This window comes from Triturus cristatus, chromosome 7 (genome assembly GCF_964204655.1).
Source record: "Triturus cristatus chromosome 7, aTriCri1.1, whole genome shotgun sequence".
Lineage (NCBI taxonomy): Eukaryota > Metazoa > Chordata > Amphibia > Caudata > Salamandridae > Triturus > Triturus cristatus.
In genome coordinates, this window is record NC_140590.1 from 1805009194 (window position 1) to 1805035686 (window position 26493).

Here is a 26493-nt window from a genome sequence, read left to right on the forward strand (position 1 = left end):
CTACAATATCCTCTTTTTCAATGTAACTCAAAGGGGAAAATCAATACCCCAGTTTTTTTTCAAAATCTCCCTCTTACCAAGTTCAAAATGTTCGCAAGTATGGTACATTGGATCATGGAAGGAAATGGGATAGGGACATGGACTTGGATAACAGAGGACAGGAGGCACATGGAGAGGTGCACCAAACTGACCCTGCAGGGCAGGCATCAGGGTTTGCAGCAGCACAATACACCACACAGGGCATGCAGGACAGGAGTGCAGCACAACAATCCATAGAAAGCAAGAGGGAGGGGACAGGACCATGCACATGGACAACAGAGAACAGAGGGGCAAGAGGCAATGGTAGCTAGCTGACCATAATGGACAGACAGGAGAGAAAGCTGCAGCATAACAGACCATAAAGGGCAGGAGGGACGGATCAGGGGCATTACAATGGAACAGACAAGCCAGGAGGGAGGGAGTAGGGCTGGGGGCAAGGGGGCAGGGCAGGAGCAGCAAGATAGCCATGGAGGTCAGGCAGGATGGGCACTAGAAGCAAGACACACCATGAAGAGCAACAGTGAGACTGTGATGGCATACACACAGACCATGGAGGGAAGGTGGGAGGGGGTCAGGGGCAGCTAACTGACCACACAGGGAAGGTGGGAGGGGCCATGGCAGCACAGAAGACCATGCATGGCAAGTGGGAGGGTTAGTGGCAGCACAATGGCTATGATGGGCAAGAAGGAGGGTGGAGGGGCATGCACAAAGGACGATGGAAGATAGAAGGGAGGGTCAGGACCTGTGCACAGACAAGAAAGTTCAGGGGAAGGGACCTCACAACAGACCACACGGGGCAGGCAGGAGGAGCAGTTGCAGCACAACAGACCAGGGAGGGCAGAAGGGTGTGGCAGTACAATGGACCATGTAGGACAGGAGGAAGAGGATAGGGGCATGGCATGTGGACAGGCAGGGTGGAGGTGGCAGGGACAGGTTACAGTCATCTGACAATGCTAGGCAGGTGGGAGGGGAGTGGCAGCTCAACAGAACACTCAGAGTAGATAGGAGTGGCAGGTCCATGGGACATGGTGGGCAAAAAGGATGGAGCAGGGGCATGCACAAAGACATCGGAGGGCAGGGGGAAGGAGAATAGGGGCAGCAAGCTAAGCACAGAATTTAAGCAGGAGGTCAATGATGGGGCATAGAATTGGGCAATGGAGGGCAGGAGGAGTGGACTGGTACATCATACTAAATTGAGGGCAGTGGCAGCACATCAGACCATGCATGGCAGGAGGGAGGAGGCTAGTCCATGGATTCACACAACAGAGGATAGGGAGGAAGGGGATGGGGTAGCAAGCTAACTGTTCTGAGAAGGCGGGTATTAGGAACTTTATTGTTTTTAAAACATTGTGTCTGTGCGAACTACTTAAAATATGAACAAGTATGCAGCATAATCTCACTTTTATTCAGGAAGAAAAGGACGTTTGTGACTGTGACTCCGGGCTCACTTGGCAGAAACACCCCCTGACCCTCCACCCCCTATCGCAAAATGTAATGCCTGTGAAAAGGGTAGGTGAACACAGTGTTATATAGAACATAGTCCTGAGAGCACGATTGAAAATGAAAACTAGATATAGTGTATGGTATAAACTATGCACCAAAAAGTGTGATATAAGATGAACCGGGCGTGAAATATAATATGCAATACATTGTGCGCAATGACAGATTCATTGGAGAGTGCGAGATAGCACAGGCACTATCGCGTGTGATGCGATATGCGCCTTGGAGTGTAATATGCACAGGGCAGTGTTGTGTAACCTAACTAGTCTTTAAAGTTGTAATATAAAATATGTGCTGGGGAGTGTAACGTTGCATATGCACTGTGACAAAGATATGGATCCCAGATTGTAATATGTATGGCATAGCACTGTGCGTTATAACATAGGCATCGAGGAAGGCACGTTAGATGGGGCAATATAACCCGTGCGAAGACAAGTGTGGCATGACATATTCACGGGGTGGTGTTACAGTGCACATGGGCTAGAGAGTGTCATAGCATATGCACTAGCTAGTGGAATACAACACAGAGGTGTGTGGCACTCGGCAGGCAATGGTGGGTGTAACACAGCATTGGGCTCTGTCAGGAGCGCCCTGTGACTCTCAAGTGATGTTCGTCCCCTTTCCAGAGAGTCAAATAAAAAGTATTACACATCCGGATGTGTGTTTTATTAACCGTGAGGGGGGTTTCTTGCATAGTTTTGGTCAAATTTTTGTCGAATCCCCTTTGAATGGCTTGGTGTGCATGTGTATTAAATGTGCCCGTCAATAGCTACCCATGTTTGTATAAATAAACGACAAGGGTGTCTACCGGGATTAGGCACGGTAGGGCATCAGACATGTCAGAGCTTCACTAGTGGTGTAAATACATTCCACGTGGATTCATTGCATGCATAGTCGCCTTTTAATGAATATCACGCAAATCGTCATGGTGATAGGTACGTACGGTTTGTCCAGCATGTCCTAGGTGTGTCTATAAATATATATTTTTTAAAAATAATAAAAAACAGTGGCCGGCCCTGGGGATTGGGGTAAAAAAAATATAATTAGGAGACTGGCCCTGGGGGATGGGGTCATCAGGGCCAATAAATTAGAATAAGAAGGGGAACCAAACAGCCCCCCTTCTTAAAAAACTAAAATAAATAAAAGACTGGCATCGTGCCGTAGGCCATGCCCTCTCCGTGCAGCACTCTGCAAACGCGCCCCCAACAGGCATCTCCAGTATGCGCCAGGGAGCTGCGCTGCAGCCAGGTGTTCTGAGGCCAAGCCCCTTTTTACACCTCTCTGCAACGCAGCTCTGTGGCGCTTACTGGAGGTACCTAGTGGTCTAGTTTGACCCTAGGGACCCTTAGGATTCAAGGGGACTTAATCTCTCAACTTAGAACAGCCACAGGGCGCGTTTACACAGTGGTGAAGGGAGGGACGGGGCCTGAGGTGACGTGTGCAAACACGCACTATGGCACGTTTTAAATTGGGGATATAATTTCCCTTCAATACTGAGGGCCCCTGGGGGCTAACTAGCCCACCAAGTGCTTCCAGTAAGCGCCACTGAGCTGCATTGCAGAGAGGTGGTCCAGGCCGTGCCACTTTTTACACCTCTCTACAACGCAGCTCTGTGGCACTTACTGGAGGTACCTAGTGGGCTAGTTGGACCCTAGGGACCCTCAGGATTCAAATGAACTTAATCTCCCAACTAAAAATGGACACAGGGCTTGTTTACACAGTGGTGAAGGGAGGGGACGGGGCCTGAGTTAACCTGTGCAAAAACGCCCTGTGGCCTGTTTTAAGAGGTAGTTTTAATCCCCATGCCCTATTATATACTAGGGGCTTACAGAGGAGGTCATGCTAATCACAGGGGGACCCCAACGCATAATGTTCTCTAGTGTATGTAGGTGTTTTCACTGTATTCTAAGTGTCTTTTAACATAGCACTGGCTCTAGGACTGGTTAGTCAGACTCAGTTACCACCAGTATCCGTCTGAAAAAGTTGAGGATACAGGATGATTTTGCAACAAGGCTTCTTTCTGCTCTTCTTTTTGTTCTTTCTGCACGTTATCCTTCTTCCTGCACTTATCTTCGTATTTGAGGACTTATGTTGCTTCTTTCTGCACTTCTTTTGTTTCTTTCTGTGCATTTTTTCTTCTTTCTTCACATGTCCTATCTCTGTAGGCATAGTTAGAAATTAGCATTTAAAAAACCTTTGAAATTCACAGAAAAAACCATAGGTTTCAGGCACGTTATAGTTAGGAATTAGCATTTAAAAAACCTCAGAAATTCACTGAAAAAACCATAGGTTTCAGGGGTGTTATAGTTAGCTGGACTTTTCACTTGTACAAAACCATTGAAATTCCCCCGTTATAGTTAGTTCAGCTAACTATAACTCGCGCGCCCGCAATGCACTGCTGATGACGTCACATATTACATCACTCATGACATGGTCAGTGACATCACTCATGACATCACTGATGACATCTCAAATGACATCACTGATGACATCACTGATGACATCATCCAGTGAATGTGTGTTTTTCTGAAAATTAAATATGTTTTATATATGTATATCTCAAGGTCGATGGAAGAATAAATGGGTATATAAGTGTCTAAATGGATGATTTGTTTTTGAAAAATTGATTGTGTAACTGACTGATTAAGTGTATCATAGTGAATACATGGCTTAGTGAGTAATGTTTAAATATGTAAATATCTGTATCAGTCTCTCACTTTGTGTATAAGTGGCTGCATGGGTTGGTGAGAAGCTACATGGGTGTCTATATAGGTTATTAGTTGGTTTTTTGAGTATCAGTCTGAGTGTCTGCATGGTTCGGTGGGGGGTATTACGTAGTGCATAGGTGCATGAATGAGTGACTCACTGTATGTGTTGAACACAGCATGTGTGCAGGACTGTATGGGTGGATGAGTGTGTGTATGGGTGTGTTAGTGAGTGAATGACTGTCTCTATAGTGTCTTTATGAGTAACTACATATGTTTTAAACTAGTATATGTGACTATTGGTGTATATATGTGAGTATATGTGAGAGTGAGAGATTGAAAGAGTTCCTGTATGAATAAGTATGTGTTTCTATAAGTGATTGTTTAAAAGACTAAGTATGTGTAAGTTTCCGTAGAAGTAAGTATGGTGGTGTGTGTATAACTGTATATGCAAGTAAATGTATGTTTGATTCTTTATTAGCATGAGTGACTATGTGTGTGAGTAACTCTATGGATGAGTGGCATTGTGTAACAGGATGTATAGGTGTATGAGTACATATGATGAGTGAGTACATGTATGAGTGACTGTATAGGACTGTTGGTGAATGAGTGGATGTGTATGTGGATCTTAGAATTACTGAAGAGGTTGTTGTAACTGGTATTGGTATGTCCATTGTTTTGAAAATTTTAGTCTCTATTTTTGAATGTGTGTATCAAAGGTTATATTAGGGTGAGAGGAGGTCTGCCACTCTATCATAAGGATGATGTCATCAGTGATGTCATTTTAGATGTCATCAGTGATGTCATGAGTGATGTCACTGACCATGTCATGAGTGATGTAATATGTGACGTCATCAGCAGTGCATTGCGGGCGCGCGAGTTATAGTTAGCTGAACTAACTATAACGGGGGAATTTCAATGGTTTTGTACAAGTGAAAAGTCCAGCTAACTATAACACCCCTGAAACCTATGGTTTTTTCAGTGAATATATATATATATATAGTGGCCAGTAGGTAGTTATAGTTAGGACCTAGTTTCCATAGGAAAAGCGTTTTTTGTATTTCCAATAACTTTGGTGCCGGTTGATGCATCTTCACAAAATTTTCAAAAGTAGTGGGGCGCTCCGGTCAGCTCTAGTCTTGAAAGTTTCAGGGAGACTCGGCAAGCGGGGGCCGAGAAAAAAGGGGGAACCCAAAATGTGTTTTCTCCATGTTATTTCCCATAGGAGACTTTAGACATGACTACAGTCCAAACTGCTGAACGGAATTACACCACATTTGGCAAAAAGGTAGCTCTTGTACGCTGGCAAAGTGGGATATCGCCAGGGCGTGGAAGGCGCCTAGAGCCCCATCGCTCACAGCATGGAAAAATGGCCTAGATTTTTGTATGGGGCTGGAATTGCACATATTTGTGGCCCAAAGGTGACCACGCAAGCACTACAAAATATGGAAACGATGGGCGGATTACCGGGGATTGTGGCTGGAGCCACCAGTGGAAGAAGAGGATTAATCATCGGGAGGTCTAGGGAGAGTAGTCAGGAAGAGGGGGCGCCAGGCAAGAGGGGACGATCGGGGGATTCATCTTATTACAATACGATGTGGCAGCGGGGCCTTGGGGCTGTGGCAGGGAGTTCATGGACATGGTGCGACGCAGGGGATGGGGTGGGGTGAGTTGGGGGGGTTGTTAATGTTCAAGATATATTTCCGATAAATGTACAAATAGATTGCTAGGGAGATATGCTGCAATGTGATGCTGTTGTTGACTCTGATATTCAGGGTCTTGTAAAATCTGTGCAATCGGCTAATAAACTATGTATTTTTATTTAAAAAAAAGGTAGCTCTTGGCTCAGAAAGACCCCCTTTTTTAAAATAGTGTAAATCCCTTCAGTAGTTCCTGAGAAATTCAAAAAATAGAGGTCAGAAAATCAATTTCCGTTAGGAATCTTTAGACACGGCTACAGCTGGAAATGATGAACGGAATTGCACCAAATTTGGCAAAAAGATAGTGCTTGGCTCATAAAGCGACCTTTTTTTTAAATGGTGTAAACACGCTCAGTAGTTTTCAAGATATTAAAGGAAAAAAATCTTTATATATCTGGGCGGGACCTAACTACACAAGCATAAGCTTGGCTCTAAATAGATGCCAACACTTCAATCCAGGAAGTGTTGGTTGAATGCTTTTTAGGTCTTGCCTAGCGATGCAGCGCATGCGCTGTCACTACAAAACCACCACTGCACTGCCCTAAAACTAAAAACACTACCCCCTACACGGCACGGACACCGCTGCACTGCCCTAAACCCCTAAACACTAACCCAGCATGACTCCCTACATTGCCCGAACACCGCTGCACTGCCCTAAATCCTAAAACGCTACCCCAGCACGACCCCCTACACTGCCCAAACACCACTGCACTGCCCTAAACCCTAAAACACTGCCCCCAGCACGACCCACTAAACTGCCTGAACACCTCTGCACTGCCCTAAACCCTAAAACACTACCCCAGCATGACCCCCTACACTGCCTAAACACCGCTGATCTGCCCTAAACCCTAAAAAATTACACCCAGCACGACCCCCTACAATGCCCGAACACCGCTGCTCTGCCCTCAACCCTGAAACACTACCCCCAGCACGACCCCTACACTACCCAAACACCGCTGCTCTGCCCTAAACCCTGAAACACAATCCCCAGCACGACCCCTACACTGCCCGAATACCACTGCACTGCCCTAAACCCTAATAAACTACCCCGCACAAACCGCTACACTACCCAAAGACCACTGCACTATCCTAAACTTTAAAACACTATCCACCGCACGACCTCCTACACTACCCAAAGACTACAGCTCTACCGTAACCCTAAAACACTACACCCAGCATGACCTCCTACACTATCCAAACACCACTGCACTACCATATACCCTAACACACTACCCACAGCACAACCCCCTACACTGCGCAAAGACCACTGCACTATACTAAACCCTAAAACACTACCCCCACATGACACCCTACACCACCCAAAGACCACTGCACTACCGTAAACCCTAAAACATTACCCCCAGCATGACCCGCTACACTACATAAACAACACTGCACTACCCTAAACTCTAAAACACTACCCCCTGCACTATTCAAACACAACTGCACTACCCTAAACCCTAAATCACTCGCCCGGAACGACCTCCTACACTAACCAAACATCACTGCATTACCCTAAACCGTAAAACGCTACCCCCAGCAGTACCACCTATACTACCCAGGCACCACTGCACTACCCTAAACCCTAAAACACTACCCCAGCATGACCCCCTACACTGCCTAAACACCGCTGACCTGCCCTAAACCCTAAAAAATTACACCCAGCACGACCCCCTACAATGCCCGTACACCGCTGCTCTGCCCTCAACCCTGAAACACTACCCCCAGCACGACCCCTACACTACCCGAACACCGCTGCTCTGCCCTAAACCCTGAAACACAATCCCCAGCACGACCCCTACACTGCCCGAATACCACTGCACTGCCCTAAACCCTAATAAACTACCCCAGCACAAACCGCTACACTACCCAAAGACCACTGCACTATCCTAAACTTTAAAACACTATCCACCGCACGACCTCCTACACTACCCAAAGACTACAGCTCTACCGTAACCCTAAAACACTACACCCAGCATGACCTCCTACACTATCCAAACACCACTGCACTACCATATACCCTAACACACTACCCACAGCACAACCCCCTACACTGCGCAAAGACCACTGCACTACACTAAACCCTAAAACACTACCCCCACATGACACCCTACACCACCCAAAGACCACTGCACTACCGTAAACCCTAAAACATTACCCCCAGCATGACCCGCTACACTACATAAACAACACTGCACTACCCTAAACTCTAAAACACTACCCCCTGCACTATTCAAACACAACTGCACTACCCTAAACCCTAAATCACTCGCCCGGAACGACCTCCTACACTAACCAAACATCACTGCATTACCCTAAACCGTAAAACGCTACCCCCAGCAGTACCACCTATACTACCCAGGCACCACTGCACTACCCTAAACCCTAAAACACTACCCCAGCAGAACTCCTACAGTACCCCAACACCACTGAACTACCCTAAACACTAAAACACTATACCCAGCAGTACCCCCTACACTACCCGAACACCACTGCACTGCCCTAAATACTGAAAAAACACCCCCAACATGACACCCTACACTGCCCGAACACCACTGCAATGCCCTAAACCCTGAAATACCACCCCCGCACGACACCCTACACAGCCCGATCACCACTGCAGCACACTAAACCCTCAAACACCACGCCCAGCACAACCCCCTTCACTGTCCGAACACCACATCACTGCCCTAATCCCTGCAACACTACCCCTGCACCACCCCCAACACTGCCCGAACACCACTGCACTGCCATAAACCCTGAAACACCACTCCCAGCATGACCCCCAACACTGCCCGATCACCACTGCATTGCCCTAACCCCTGCAACACTACCCCCTGCACCACCCCCAACACTGCCCGAACATCACTGCACTGCCATAAACCCTGAAACCCCACCCCCATCAAGACCTCCTATACTGCTTGAACACCACTGCCCTAAACCCTGAAACACCACCCCCAGCAAGAACCACTATACTGCCTTAACACCACATCACTGCCCTAAACCCTGAAACACCACCCCAAGCAAGACCACCTGCACTGCCCAAACACAACTGCCCTAAACTCTGAAACACCACCGCTCCGCAAGACCCCCAACACTGACCGAACACCACTGCACTGTCGTAAACCCTGAAACACCACCCACAGAACGACCCCCAATACTGCCCAAACACCACAGCATTGCCCTAAACCCTGAAACACCACCCCCAGAACGTCCCCCTACACTGCCCGAACACCACTGCTCTGTCCTAAACACTGAAACACCAGCATGACCCCCTACACTGCCCGAACACCACTGCTCTGACCTAAACCCTGAAACACCCCCTACTACAACCCCCTACACTGCCCGAACACCACTGCACTGCTCTAAACCCTGAAACACCAGCCCCAGCATGACCCCCTACACTGCCCGAACACTACTGCACTGTCCTAAACCCTGCAACACCAGTCCCAGCGCGACCCCTGACGATGCCTGAACAACACTGCACTGCCCTAAACCCTGCAACACAACCCCCTGCAGCATCCCCTATACTGCCCGAACACCACTGCTCTGTCCTAAACCCTGAAATATCTCCCCCAGCACGATCCCCTGCATTGCCTGAGCACCGCTGCACTGCCCTAAACCCTGAAACACTACCCCCAGCAAGACCCCCTGTACTGCCTGAACACCACTGCCCTAAACTCTGAAACACCACCCCCCAGCAAGAACCCCCACACTGACCGAACACCACTGCACTGCCCTAAACCCTGAAACACCACCCCCAGCACGACCCCCTACACTGCACAAACAGCACTGTACTGCCCTAAACCCTGAAACACCAGCCCCAGCACAAACCCCTACACTGCCAGCACATCACTGCATTGCAATAAACCCTGAAACACCATCCCCCTGAACAATCCCCAACACTGCCTGAACACTACTGCAATGCACTAAATCCTGAAACCCCACACCCAGCAAGGCCCCCTACACTGCCCATACACCACTGCACTGCCCTAAACCCTGTAACACCACCCCCAGTAATACCCTTTACACTGCCCGAACACCACTGCCCTAAACCCTGAAACACCACCCCAGCAAGCCCCCAACACTGCCCAAACACCACTGCACTGCCCTAAACCCTGAGACACCACCCTCAGCACGACCCCTAGACTGCTCGAACACCACTGCACTGCCCTAAACACTAAACCACAACCCCCGCATGACCCCCTACACTACCCGAACACCACTGCTCTGCCCTAAACCCTAAAAAACCAGCCCCAGCACAACCCCCTACACTGCCCGAACAACACTGCTCTGCCCTAAACCCTAAAACTCCAGCCCCAGCATGACCCCCTTCACTACCCGAACACCACTGCACTGCCCTAAAACCTGAAACACCACCACCAGCATGACCCCCTACACTGCCCAAACACCACTCCACTGCCCTAAACCCTGAAACACCAACCCCAGCATGACCCCCTACACTGCCCAAACCCAACTCCACTACCCTAAACCCTGAAACATTACCCCAGTACTACCCCCTACACTACCTAAAGACCACTGCACTACACTGACTAAACCCTAAAACACTAACCCCCGCATGACCCCTACACTACCCACAGACCACTGCACTACCCTAAACCCTAATATACTACCACCAGCATGACCCCCTACCATACCCAAACACCACTGCACTACCCTGAACCCTAAAAAACTACCCCAGCACAAACCCTACACTGCCCGAAGACCGCTGCTCTGCCCTAAACCCTGAAAGACTACCCCCAGCATGACATCTACACTGCCGAACACCCCTGCTCTGCCTTAAACCCTGAAACATCACCCCCAGCACGACCACCTACACTGTCTGAGCACTACTGCACTGCCCTAAACCCTGAAACACCAACATCAGCACAACCCCAAACACTGCCCGAACACCACTGCACTGCCATAAACCCTGAAACCCCACCCCCAGCAAGACCTCCTACATGTCCGAACACCACTGCATAAACCCTGAAACACCTCCCCCAGCACGACTCCCTACATTGCCCGAACACCACATCACTGCCCTAAACCCTAAAACACCACCCCCAGCAACACCCCCTACACTGACCGAACACCACTGGCCTAAACTTTTAAACACCACCCCCAACAAGACCCCCAACACTGCTCTGCCCTAAACCCTGAAACACCAGCCCCAGCACGACTCCCTACACTGCCTGAACAACACTACTCTGCCCTAAACCCTAAAACACCAGCCCCAGCATGACACCCTACACTGCCCGAACACCCCTGCACTGCCATAAACCCTGAAACACCACCCCCAGCATGACACCCTACACTACCCAAACACCACTGCACTACCCTAAACCCTATAAAACTACCCCAGCACAAACCCTACACTGCACAAAGACCGCTGCTTTGCCCTAAACCCTGAAACTCTACCCCCAGGATGACCCCTACACTGCCCAAACACCACTGATCTGCCCTAAACCCTAAAACACCAGCCCCAGTACGACCCACTACACTCCCCAAACAACACTGCTCAGCCCTAAACCCTAAAACAACAGCCCCAGCATGACCCCTTACACTGCCTGAATACCACTGCACTGCCCTAAACCCTGAAACACCACCCTCAGCATGACCCCCTACACTACCAAACACCACTGCACTACCCTAAACCCTAAAAAACTACCCCAGCACGAACCCTACACTGCCCGAAGACCACTGCTCTCCCCTAAACCCTGAAACACCACCCCCAGCAAGACTCCCTACATTGCCCAAATACCACATCACTGCCCTAAACCCTGAAAAACCACTCCCAGCAACACCCCCTACACTGCCCGAACACCACTGCCCTAAACTCTTAAACACCAGCCCCAGCAAGACATCCCAACACTGCCCGAACACCACGGCTCTGCCCTAAACTCTAAAACACCAACCCCAGTACGACCCCCTACACTGCCCGAACAACGCTGCTCTGCCCTAAACCCTGAAACACAACCCTCAGCATGACCCCCTACACTACCCAAACACCACTGCATGACCCTAAACCCTAAAAAACTACTCCCAGAATGAACCCTACACTGCCCGACCAACCCTGCTCTGCACTCAACCCTGAAACTCCACCACCAGCACAACCCCCTACACTGCCTGAGCACCGCTGCACTGCCCTTAACCCTGAAACACTACCCCCAGCACAAACCCTACACTGCCCGATCACCCCTGCTCTGCCCTAAATCCTGAAACGCCACCCCCGTGTACGACCCCCTATACTGCCTGAGCACCACTAAACCCTAAAAAACCACCCCCAGCAAGACCCCCTACACTGCCCAAACACCACTGCCCGAAACTCTGAAACACACCCCCAGCAAGACCCTCAACACTAACCGAACACCACTGCACTGCCCTAAACCCTGAAACACCACCCCAGCACGACCCCCAACACTGAGCAAACAGTACTGTACTGCCCTAAACCCTGAAACATCAGCCCCAGCACAACCCCCTACAGTGCCCGAACATCACTGCACTGCCCTAAAGCCTGAAACACCACTCCCGGAAAGACCCGATACACTGCCCAAACACCACTGCACTGCCCTAAACCCTGAAACAACACCCCCAGTAAGACCCCCTACACTGCCCGAACACCACTGCCCTAAACCCTGAAACACCACCCCAGCAAGCCCACAACACTGCCCAAACACCACTGCACTGCCCTAAACCCTGAAACCCTACCCTCAGCACGACCCCCTAGAATGCTCGAACACCACTGCACTGCCCTAAACACTGAAACACCACGCCCGCACGACCCCCTACACTGCTCAAACACCACTGCCCTGCCCTAAGCCCTAAACCACCACCCCTACATGACCCCCTACACTGCCCGAACACCACCCCTCTGCTCTAAACCCTAAAACACCAGCCCCAGCACGACCCCCTACACTGCTCGAACAACACTGCTCTGCCCTAAACCCTAAAACACCAGCCCCAGCATGAGTCCCTACACTGCCCGAATACCACATCACTGCCCTAAACCCTGAAATACCACACCCAGCAACACCCCCTACACTGCCCGAACACCACTGCCCTAAACTCTTAAACACCACCCCAGTAAGACAACCCAACACTGCCCGAACACCACTGCTCTGCACTAAACCCTAAAATACCAGCCCCAGCACGACCACCTACACTGCCCGAACAACACTGCTCTGCCCTAAACCCTAAAACACCAGCCCCAGCACGACCCCCTACACTGCCCGAACACCACTGCATTGCCCTAAACCCTGAAACACAAACCTCAGCATGACCCCCTACAGTACCCAAACACCACTGCACTACCCTAAAAAACTACCCCCAGCATTAACCCTACACTGCCCGAACACCCCTGCTCTGCCCTCAACCCTGAAACTCCACCCCCAGCACGACCCCCTACACTGCGTGAGTACCGCTGCACTGCCCTAAACCCTGAAACACTACCCCCAGCACAACCCCTACACTGCCCGAACACCCCTGCACTGCCCTAAACACTGAAACACCACCCCCAGCAAAACCCCTACACTGCCCGAACACCACTGCCCAAAACTCTGAAACACACCCCCCAGCAAGACCCTCAACACTGACCGAACACCACTGCACTGCCCTAAACCCTGAAACATCACCCTAGCATGACCCCCAACACTGCGCGAACAGCACTGTACTGCCCTAAACCCTGAAACATCAGCCCCAGCACAACCCCCTACAGTGCCAGAACAACACTGCACTGCCCTAAAGCCTGAAACACCATTCCCAGCAAGACCGGATACACTGCCCAAACACCACTGCACTGCCCTAAACCCTGAAACAACACCCACAGTAAGACCCCCTACACTGCCCGAACACTACTGCACTGCCCTAAACCCTGAAACCCTACCCTCAGCACGACCCCCTAGAATGCTTGAACACCACTGCACTGCCCTAAACACTGAAACATCACGCCCGCACGACCCCCTACACTGCTCAAACACCACTGCTCTGCCCTAAGCCCTAAACCACCACCCCTGCATGACCCCCTACACTGCCCGAACACCACTGCTCTGCTCTAAACCCTAAAACACCAGCCCCAGCATGACCCCCTACACTGCCCGAACACCACTGCACTGCCCTAATCCCTGAAACACCACCCCCAGCACAACCACCTCCACTGCCCAAACCCAACTCCACTACCCTTAACCCTGAAACAGTACCCCAACACGACCCCTACACTACCAAAAGACCACTGCACTACACTAAACCCTAAAACACTAACCCCTGCTTGACCCCCTACACTACCCACAGACCACTGCACTATCCTAAACCCTAAAATACTACCCACAGCATGACCCCCTACCATACCTAAACACCACTGCACTACCCCAAACCCTAAAAAACTAACCCAGCACAAACCCTCCACTGCCCGAAGACCGCTGCTTTGCCTTAAACCCTGAAACACTACCCCCAACAGGACCCCTATACTGCCCGAACACCCCTGCTCTGCCCTAAACCCTGAAACACTACCCCCAGCACAACCACCTACACTGCCTGAGCACTGCCCTAAACCCTGAAACACTATCCCCAGCACAAACCCCTAAACTTGACCGAACGCTGCTGAACTGCCCTAAACCCTGAAACACCAACCCCAGCACAACCCCCAACACTGTCCAAACACCACTGCACTGCCATAAACCCTAAAACACTACCCCCGCACGACCCCTACACTACCCAAAGACTACTGCAATATCCTAAACCCTAAAACACTACCCCCTGAATGACCCCCTACACTACCCAAACACCACTGCACTACCCTAAACCCTAAAAAACTACCCCCAGCACTAACCCTACACTGCCCGAAGACCGCTGCTCTGCCCTAAACCCTGAAACACTACCCCCAGCATGACCCTTACACTGCCCGAACACCCCTGCTCTGCCCTAAACCCTGAAACACCATCCCCAGCACGTTCCCCTACACTGCCTGAGCACCGCTGCACTACCCTAAACCCTGAAACACCACCCCCAGCAAGACCCCCTACACTGCCCGAACACTGCTGCACTGCCCTAAACCCTGAAACACCACCCCCAGCACGACCCCCAATATTGCCCGAACACCACTGCACTGCCATTAACCATGAAACCCCACCCCCAGCAAGACCTCCTACACTGCCAGAACACCACTGCCCTAAACCCTGAAACACCACCCCAGTACAAACCCCTACACTGACTGTAAACCACTGCACTGCCCTAAACCCTTAAACAATACCCAGCACAACCCCATACACTGCCCGAACACCACTGCACTGCCCTAAACCCTGAAACACTACCCCCCAAACGACCCCCTACACTGCCCGAACACCACTGCACTGCCCTAAACCCTGAAACACAACCCCCAGCACAACCCCCTACACTGCCCAAACTCCACTCCACTGCCCTAAACCCTGAAGCACCAACCCCAGTATGACCCCCTCCACTGTCCAAACCCAACTCCACTACCCTAAACCCTGACACAGTACCCCAGCAAGACTCTCTACACTACCAAAAGACCACTGCACTACACTAAACCCTAAAACACTAACCCCTGCTCGACCCCCTACACTACCGACAGACCACTGCACTACCCTAAACCATAATATACTACCCCCAGCATGACCCCCTACCATACCCAAACACCACTGCACTACCCTAAACCCTAAAAAACAAACCCAGCACAAACCCTACACTGCCTGACGACCGCTGCTCTGCCCTAAAGCCTGAAACACTACCCCAAACAGGGCCCCTATACAGCCCGAACACCCCTGCTCTGCCCTAAACCCTGAAACACTACCCCCAGCAAAACCACCTACACTGCCTGAGCATTGCCACACTGCCCTAAACCCTGAAACACTACCCCCAGCACGACCCCCTAAACTTGCCCGAACACTGCTGAACTGCCCTAAACCCTGAAACACCACCCCCAGCACAACCCCCAACACTGTCCGAACACCACTGCACTGCCATAAACCCTGAAACACTACCCCAGCATGAACCCCTACACTACCCAAAGATGCTGCACCACACTAAACCCTAAAACACTACCCCCGCATGACCCCTACACTACCCAAAGACCACTGCAATATCCTAAACCCTAAAACACTACCCCCTGAATGACCCCCTACCCTACCCAAACACCACTGCACTACCCTAAACCCTAAAAAACGACCCCCAGCACTAATCCTACACTGCCCGAAGACTGCTGCTCTGCCCTAAACCCTGAAACACTTCCCCCCAGCATGACCCCTACACTGCCTGAACACCCCTGCTCTGCCCTACACCCTGAAACACCAACCCCAGCACGATCCCCTACACTGCCTGAGCACCGCTGCACTACCCTAAACCCTGAAACACCACCCCAAGCAAGACCCCGTACACGGCCCGAACACTGCTGGACTGCCCTAAACCCTGAAACACCACCCCCAGCATGACCCCCAATACTGCCCGAACACCACTGAACTGCCATTAACCATGAAACCCTACCCCCAGCAAGACCTCCTACACTGCCAGAACACCACTGCCCTAAACCCTGAAACACCACCCCAGTACGACCCCCTACACTGACCGTATACGACTGCACTGCCCTAAACCCTTAAACAATACCCCAGCACAACCCCATACAATGCCAGAACACCACTGCACTGCCCTAAACCCTGAAACACCACCCCCCACACAACCCCCTACACTGCCCGAACACCACTGCACTGCCCTAAACCCTGAACCACCAGCCCCAGCATGACCCCCTACACTACACAAACACCACTGCACTGCCCTAAACCCTGAAACACCACCCCCCTGCATGACCGCCAAACCTGTCCGAACACCACTGCACTGAACTAAACCCTGAAACCCCACCCCCAGCAAGACCCCCTACACTGCCCAAACACAACTGCCCTAAACCATGAAACACCATCCCCAGCAAGACCCCCTACACTGCCCAAACACAACTGCACTGCCCTAAACCCTGAAACTCCACCCCCAGCACCACCCCCTACTCTGCCTGAACACCACTGCACTGCAATAAACCATAAAACATCACCCCCCACATGACCCCTACAATGCACAAACACCACTGCACTGCCATAAACCCTGAAACACCACCACCTAGCAAGACCCCCAGGTTGCCCAAACACCACTGCAATGCCCTAAACCCTGAAACACCACCCTGCAAGACCCCCACACTGCCTGAACACCACTGTACTGCTCTAAACCCTGAAATGCCACCCCAGCAAGAAACCGTACACTGCCCGAACACCACTGCACTGCCCTAAACCCTGAAACACCACCCTCAGCAAGATCCCCTACACTTCCTGACCATCACTGCACTGCCCTAAACCCTGAAACACCAGCCCAAGCACGACCCCCTACACTGCCCTAACACCACTGCACTGCCCTAAACCTCAAACCTCCAGCCCCAGCACGACTCCCCACACTGCCCGAACACCACTTTCTCAGTCCTAAACTCTGAAGCTCCACCCCCAGCATGACCCCCTACACTGCCCGAACATTACTGCTCTGCCCTAATCCCTGAATCACCAGCCCCAGCACGACCCCTACACTGCCCAAACACCACTGCTCTGCCCTAAACCCTGAAACACCACCAACAGCATGACCCCCTACAATGCCCGAACAACACGGCACTGCCCTAAACCCTGAAACACCACCCCTCGCATGACCCCCTACACTGCCCAAACTCCACTGCACTGCCCTAAACCCTGAAAAGAAACCCCAGCACGACTCCCTTTACTGCCAGAACACCACTGCACTGCCCTAAACCCTGAAACACCACCCCCGTGTGACCCCCTACACTGCCCGAACACCACTGCACTAACCTAAACCCTGAAACTCCACCCCCAGCACCACCCCCTACATTGCCCAAACACAACTGCACTGCCCTAATCCCTGAAACACCACCCCCACATTACCCCCTACACTGTACAACCACCACTGCACTGCCCTAAACCGTGAAACACCACCACCCAGCAAGACCCCCATGCTGCCCGAACACCACTGTACTGCCCTAAATCCTGAAACACCACCCTGCATGACCCCCACTCTGCCCGAACACAACTGTACTGCTCTAAACCCTGAAACACCAGCCCCAGCATGACCCCTACACTGCCCGAACACCACTGAACTGCTCTAAACCCTGAAACACCAGCCCCAGCAGGACCCCCTATAATGCCCGAACACCACTGCACTGCCCTAAAACCTGAAACACCACCCACAGGATGAACCCTTAAACTGCTCGAACACCACTGCACTGCCCTAAACCCTGAAACCCCACCCCCCTGCACGACCCCCAACACTGCCTGAACACCACGGCACTACACTAAACCCTGAAACCCCACCCCCAGCAAGACACTCTACACTGCCCAAACACCACTGGACTGCCCTAAATAATGAAACACCACCCCCTGCATGACCCCCTACACTGCCCAAACACCACTGCACTGCCCTAAACCCTGAAACACCAGCTCCAGCAAGACCCCCACACTGCCTGAACACCACTGTACTGCTCTAAACCCTGAAATGCCACCCCAGCAAGAAACAGTACACTGCCCGAACACCACTGCACTGCCCTAAACCCTGAAACACCACCCCCAGCAAGATCCCCTACACTTCCTGACCATCACTGCACTGCCCTAAACCCTGAAACACCAGCCCAAGCACGACCCCCTACACTGCCCTAACACCACTGCACTGCCCTAAACCTCAAACCTCCAGCCCCAGCACGACTCCCCACACTGCCCGAACACCACTTTCTCAGTCCTAAACTCTGAAGCTCCACCCCCAGCATGACCCCCTACACTGCCCGAACATCACTACTCTGCCCTAATCCCTGAATCACCAGCCCCAGCACGACCCCTACACTGCCCAAACACCACTGCTCTGCCCTAAACCCTGAAACACCACCAACAGCATGACCCCCTACAATGCCCGAACAACACGGCACTGCCCTAAACCCTGAAACACCACCCCTCGCATGACCCCCTACACTGCCCAAACTCCACTGCACTGCCCTAAACCCTGAAAAGACACCCCAGCACGACTCCCTTTACTGCCAGAACACCACTGCACTGCCCTAAACCCTGAAACACCACCCCCGTGTGACCCCCTACACTGCCCGAACACCACTGCACTAACCTAAACCCTGAAACTCCACCCCCAGCACCACCCCCTACATTGCCCAAACACAACTGCACTGCCCTAATCCCTGAAACACCACCCCCACATTACCCCCTACACTGTACAACCACCACTGCACTGCCCTAAACCATGAAACACCACCACCCAGCAAGACCCCCAGGCTGCCCGAACACCACTGTACTGCCCTAAATCCTGAAACACCACCCTGCATGACCCCCACACTGCCCGAACACCACTGTACTGCTCTAAACCCTGAAACACCAGCCCCAGCACGACCCCTACACTGCCCGACCACCACTGAACTGCTCTAAACCCTGAAACACCAGCCCCAGCAGGACCCCCTATAATGCCCGAACACCACTGTACTGCCCTAAAACCTGAAATGCCACCCACAGGATGAACCCTTCAACTGCTCGAACACCACTGCACTGCCCTAAACCCTGAAACCCCACCCCCCTGCACGACCCCCAACACTGCCTGAACACCACGGCACTACACTAAACCCTGAAACCCCACCCCCAGCAAGACACTCTACACTGCCCAAACACCACTGTACTGCCCTAAATAATGAAACACCACCCCCTGCATGACCCCCTACACTGCCCAAACACCACTGCACTGCCCTAAACCCTGAAACACCAGCTCCAGCATGACCCCCTACACTGCCTGAACACCACTGCACTGCCCTAAACCCTGAAACACCAGCCCAACCACGACCCCCTATACAGCCCGAACACCACTGCATTGCCCTAAACCCTGAAACAGCAGCCCCAGCACAACCCCCTACACTTCCCAACCACCACTGCACTGCCCTAAGACTCAAAACTCCAGCCCCAGCACGACTCACCACACTGCCCGAACACTACTGCACTGTCCTAAACCCTGAAACACCACCAACAGCATGACCCCCTACAGTGCCCGAACAACACTGCACTGCCCTAAACCCTGAAACACCAGCCCTCGCTTGACTCCCTACACTGCCTGAACACCACTGCACCACCCAAAACCCTGAAACACCACCCCATGTGACCCCCTACACTGCCCGAACACCACTGCACTACCATAAACCCTGAAACTCCATCCCCCAGCAGCACACCCTACACTGCCCTAACACCACTGCACTGCCCTAAACCCTGAAACACCACTCCCCACATGACCCCCTACACTGCACAAACACCACTGCACTGCCCTCATTTCTGAACCACTACCACCCAGCAAGTCCCCCCATGCTGCCCGAACACCTCTGCACTGCCCTAAACCCTGAAACACCACCCTGCATGACCCCCACACTGCCCGAACACCACTGTTCTGCTCTAAACCGTGAAATACCACCCCCAGCAAGACCCCCTACACTGCCCAAACACCACTGCACTCCCCTAAACCCTGAAATACCATCCCCAGTATGTCCCCCTACACTGCACGAACACCACTGCTCTGCCTAATCCCGAAAACACCAGAACAACCCCTACACTGCCTGAACACCACTGCTCTGCCCTAAACACTGAAACACCACCTCCAGCAAGACCCCCTATACTTCCTGACCACACCTGCACTGCCATAAACCCTGAAACACCTCCTGCATGACCCCTACACTGCCCAACCACTACTGCACTGCCTTAAACCCTGAAACACCACCCCCATACGACCCCTTCCACTGCCCAAACACCACTGCACTGCCCTAAACTATGAAACTCCAGTCCCCAGCAAGACCCCCTACACTGCCCGAACACCACTGAACTACCCTAAACCCCAAAATACCACCCCCAGGATGTCCCCCTACACTGCGCGAACACCATTGCTCGGCCTAATCCCGAAAACACCAGAACAACCCCTACACTACCCGAACACCACTGCTCTGACCTAAACACTGAAACACCACCCCCAGCACAACCCCCTACACTGCCCGAACACCACTGCACTGCCCTAAACCCTGAAACACAAGCTCCAGCACAACCCCCTTACACTACCCGAACACAACGGCACTGCCCTAAACCCTGAAACACCATCCCCAGCACAACCCCCTACACTGCCCGAACAACACAGCACTACCCTAAACCCTGAAGCACCATCCCCAGTTTGTCCCCCTACACTGCCCGAACAACACTGCTCTGCCTAATCCCGAAAACACCAGATCGACCCCTACACTTTCCGAACACCACTGCTTTGCCCTAAACACTGAAACACCACCCCCAGCATAACCCCTACACTGCCCGAACACCACTGCACTGCCCTAAACCCTGAAACACAAGCTCCAGCATGACCCCCTTACACTACCCGAACACAACAGCACTGCCCTAAACCCTGAAACACCATCCCCAGCACAATTCCCTACACAGCCCAAACACCACAGCACTGCCTTAACCCTGAAACATCACCCCCAGGATGACCCCCAACACTGCCTCAACACCACTGCACTGCTGTAAACCCTGAAATACCACCCCCAGCAAGACCCCCTACACTGCATGAACACCAATGCACTGCACTAAAGCCTGAAACACCAGCTGCAGCATGACCCCCTACACTGCCCGAACACCACTGAACTGCTCTAAACCCTGAAACACCAGCACAAACCCATACACTGCCCAAACACCACTGCACTGCCCTAAACCCTAAAACACCACCCACCTGCACTACCCCCAACAGTGCCTGAACACCACTGCACTGCCCTAAACCCTGAAACACCACCACTAGCAAGACTCCCTACACTGCCAGAACACGACTGCACTGCCCTAAACCCTGAAACACCACCCCCAGTATAAACCCCAACATTGCCCGAACACAACTGCACTGCCATAAACCATGAAACACCACCCCAGCAAGACCACCTACTCTGTTCGAACACCACTGCCCTGAATCCTGAAACACCACTCCCTGCACAACCCCCTACACTGCCCGAACACTACTGCACTTCCCTAAACCCTGAAACATCACCCCCTGCACAACCCCTACACTGCCCGAACACCACTGTACTGCCCTATACCCTGGAACACCACACCCAGGATGACCCCCTACACTGCCCGACCACCACTGCACTGCCCTAAACCCTGAAACTCCACCCACCTGCACAACCCCCTACTCCGCCCAAACACCTCTGCACTGCCCTAAACCCTCAAACACCACCCCCGCACAAACCCCTACACAGCCCAAACACCCTTGCACTCCCCTAAATCCTGAAACACCACCCCCTGCACAACCCCTACACTGCCCGAACACCACTGTACTGCCCTATACCCTGGAACACCACACCCAGGATGACCCCCTACACTGCCCGACCACCACTGCACTGCCCTAAACCCTGAAACTCCACCCACCTGCACAACCCCCTACTCTGCCCAAACACCTCTGCATTGCCCTAAACCCTCAAACACCACCCCCGCACGAACCCCTACACAGCCCAAACACCCTTGCACTGCCCTAAGCCCTGAAACTCCACCCCCAGCACGATCCTCTACACTGCCCGAACACCACTGCACTGCCCTAAACCCTGAAACACCACCCCCTGCACGACCCCCTACACTGTCCAAACACCACTCCACTGCGCTAAACACTGGAACAACACTCCCAGTACAACTCCCTACACTGCCCGAAAACCACTGCACTGCCCTAATCCCTGAAACACCACCCACCTGCATGACCCCCAACACTGCCTCAACACCACTGCACTGCCTTAAACCCTGAAACACCACCCCCAGCAAGACCCCCTACACTGCACGAACACCAATGCACTGCACTAAAGCCTTAAACACCAGCTGCAGCATGACCCCCTACACTGCCCGAACACCACTGAACTGCTCTAAACCCTGAAACACCAGCACAAACCCATACACTGCCCAAACACCACTGCACTGCCCTAAACCCTAAAACACCACCCACCTGCACTACCCCCAACAGTGCCCGAACACCACTGAGGTTCTGGACTTTTAAGAGTCCAGAGGTGTCAGGGAAACAACACCCGAAGACCCCTGAGTTCCTCCTGTCTCGGTGCACAAATAAACAGAGACACGGGCTTCTCGATGGTGGCGTCAAAGACCAAGGTTTATTTACTGCAGGGACACAGAAATCATAGGAACCACACAGAGGCAGAATCTACGAGACTGTTCGAATTGCATTAAGTGGGTTACTCTTTAAATACACGCAAATTGTCTTTAGGCAACATTACACGAATATTTCTCATGCCCAACCCGGCATCCCAAACAAACAGTAAATTTGACATCAAACAATAATTAGTTGTAGGTTTTCGGTATTCGATCAGGTCCTCTCGACAGTTTTCCATTCTTCGCCCGATCCTCCCCATCATAAAAATCGTAACCTCCCCATTGTAAAAGCCCAGAAGGAAAGAAACAGAGCCAGGTGCAAAGGATTGAAATGTAGGATAAGAGGTGTTTATGGATCATAAACGGGCTTGGCTACCGTCTTCGGCCTTTCAGTCAGGACAACGGACACGAGAACCAGTATAGCAGGACTGGCCTCAGGCAAGGGAGGCAGCTTGATTCTGCCTAGTCATGCAGCGTCAGCCTTTCTCGGGCTCGAGCTTACGTGTCCTTAACAAGGTGACTCTGCCGGGGTCATCGTCCGTTCATTGACTATGTGAGGGCAAGAAACAAGATGGATGCCGTAACTAAAATGGATGCCATGACTTTTACGACAGAATGCCCTATTTTTAGGCCTGGGCAAAAATTTCGTTCCGTTCGCGGAAATTGCGATAATTTGACATTTTTGCGTTCCGCGGAGAGCGCGAAAATGTCAAAAATTCCGGTTTCCGCAGCTTGGCGATAATTTGTTTCTTGCTCGCGCTGTAAAATGATACATTCTTGCGCGCGCGCGATCGCCTTACCTGAATCCCTGCGTTCGCCGACAAGTTTTCTTGATCCGGTCGCGTTCTCCATGAGATGTTGTATTGTTTTTAGCCATTTGCGCTGTCTCGCGACAGTTCGCGCCCGCAGTGACGTCATGCGTCGCGCGATCACGTCTTTCTTCTCGCGATCATGCACCGCGAGAACAACTCAAAACAAGATGGCCGCGCCCGCAAGCAACCACATGGGTAAGTTGGCGACCCGCAACCATGCAGAAAATCTCGCGAACATGCCGGAAAAAAACTTTCGCATCTTCGCGATATTTCTGCTTGTTTGCGATAATTTTAAACATTCTCGCGATAATTTGCGAAGGTTAATTCCGCAAATTCCGCCCACCCCTACCTATTTTCCAGTGAATTCATGCTAGTTGCGCAGCGAAAACACTGTCATGTATACAATGGATCATTTGCGGTTCATTGGTACCGAAATCGTGTCAGTACTACGATACCGAATTCACGGGTTCGGATCGCTACAGAACCTCAGACCGTCCTTTTGCCCTTACATAGGCAATAACTCACTCTATGTCAGAGTCCATTTCTATGTTCATCAGGTCACTGATGTGTTGTTGCAGCATTACTCTATCTCGTGGCGTATCTCTAAAAACAGGTGGTCTTCTTACGCATGTAGAAATGCAGAGATTACATAAGGCAGGACCACACTGAACAATGAGACAGCACGAAAATAAAAATACTAATGCAACACCAGTGACTATCAGAACCTTCCATCCCCACGCAGACAACAGGCTCCAGAACCATCCCATTAATGACCAGTCACCTTCCTCTACATGAATAGAGTCAGAAATCTTATGTAACTTAGAGATGGCCTTGTATACTGTTGGCGCATTATCTGGAATAAAAATGCAGCAACTTGATTGGATCATCTTACATACTCCACCTCGATCTGCAAGTAACACATCAAGAACCATACGGTTCTGTAACGTCATGAGGCGATCCGCTTGAAGCTCAGCTGTCAGGTTACTAAGGGCACCCGCAGTTTCAGTGATGGTGGATTCAACTACCCGTGTTAGTTGACGTAAGTTTCTACTGTTGGCCATAGGCCCCCAGAATGGGAGGAAACCCTTGAAAAAGTCTCCTGCCTCTTGGCCAGCAGTATCTTCTTTACTGATAACACCTCTCACAACTCTAGTTTTGTGATAGTCCGGTGCAGCAGTGTATGTCGGAGGTAACAGTTGAGCGATGTAACATGAGCCTGAGAAGTCAGCAGGCAGCCATGTGTATGCTCTGTCTTTGCAAACAAAATAGGTACCCTTAGCAGCTAAGAATGCAGGGGAAGACTGTGACGTGAAAACATATGTTTTGATACAGTCACTTTTCCCTAGTCGAGCTTTCGGATTCCTCCCATTTCCTTGCAAACAGACTTGACCTTGGTGGGGTACGACCCAGATCGGAGTTGAGCTCTTACGTTTGTTCTCACCCAGAGTAATGCCGTATTCCGTAACATTCCAACCCATGTAAACTCGCAATTCATCCTTGGGAATGAACAGAGTATTATTGACATCTCTCACCATGTCAGTGATTCCTTTTACCAAGGCTCTATTAGCAGAGTTATACCGGGTGGAACGCGGAGGTCGTGGAGGATAGGTCTCTAGGGCATAAGCGAACATGGTCTGAAATGCCCAGAATGATCCATTATAACTAAAAGGCAGAACCAAATAAGGGATGCCTTTGTCCATGGTATTTGGTATCAAGCCACACACCCAGCAGTTTGTTGTGTTAACCACTAGTTGATGTTGGTGCAAGAGCTGAATGAAAGTGTTATTTATAAACTCAGAGCGTCGAGCTTGCACGTGGGCAGGAAAAGGATGGAAAGAGTGTAAAGAAACAACAGTCGGAGAAACAGAAACATGGGGAGATACTGTAGATGCAGCAGGTGTAAAGATCAACTGAATACCAAAAATAATTCCGCCTACCAAAGTTATTAAGACAATCAGAAGTGTCAGAGTACATTGCATTAGGAAACATTTACTGTACAATATGTCATATAATTTTGTCTTGTGCACATTTATGACATTAACCCGTCGTAATTCAGGAAGCTCCATCTTCTACAACCGTTCGCAACGGATGGTTTGTACCTGTTAAAAACTTGCCTCTGTTTATCCTGGGAGTTCCCAAGACAAACAGAAGAAACCGACCTAGTGTCTGATTCCCTGCAAATTAAAACAAGGCACACGTTACGACCCTACGGTAACCCAGATGGTAAGGTGAGAGAAACAGAAAAAAATAAAAAGATAAAAATTTTAGCAAACTTCCTGACTGAATGGAATGCAATACGATCAAAACAGTTTTACAGTTTTCAAACAGAAAGGTAATAATGCAATGTCAATAGTTCATCACATGAGAACGTAGGTTATATCTGTACTTCCCGGGTCTTGTCTGGTCTTGGAATAGCTGGTCTACAGGTGCGGAAATGTCCGACTCCACAGGTGACAAATGTTCACTTTGTACAATACTCGGTTCAGGATTCAAAGGAGCGGTTCCTGCTGAGGTGTCAAAGTTCTGTGTTTCCGTTCTT